Source organism: Peromyscus maniculatus, chromosome 1, assembly GCF_049852395.1.
Source record: "Peromyscus maniculatus bairdii isolate BWxNUB_F1_BW_parent chromosome 1, HU_Pman_BW_mat_3.1, whole genome shotgun sequence".
NCBI lineage: Eukaryota > Metazoa > Chordata > Mammalia > Rodentia > Cricetidae > Peromyscus > Peromyscus maniculatus.
The window spans coordinates 34,761,541-34,762,044 of NC_134852.1; positions in this window are offsets into that span (position 1 = coordinate 34,761,541).

A 504-nucleotide genomic window follows, 5' to 3' on the forward strand; every position below is an offset into this window, starting at 1 on the left:
GTTCTTTGGCTTGTTATATATCAGCTGTCTTCTGTTATGAAAATCATGTGTGCCTTCATAGTTTTCCTAATTGATTTTCCCCTAAGAATTGCTAACAATGTGGACTGATCACTCTTTAGACATATACATTCAAAGTATTTGGAGAACAACCTCAGCAAAGACTTCCTTCCCTCAGGCTCATCTGTTTCTTCTCCTTTCAGCACTGGAATCAGAAATCTCCCTTAGCCACATTCAAGGACTAACAGGAATAACAGTCCAAACCACCACATAATAAGTCTCCTGATATTAAGGGAAATTCCACATGGAGACACTGCCTAGGTCAGGTGGACCTTAAGTAATAGCTCCACACAATTTAGCTCAGACCCTCCTTTCTTACAGCCTTACTTGACCCGTCCAGCAGGCCAGGTTATTCGAGGGTCTCGAGGAGGGGACACCTGTGAATCAATGGGGGGTGAGAGGGAAAGGAGACCAAGCATGTGAAGAAAGACAAAGCAGTCTGAGTTG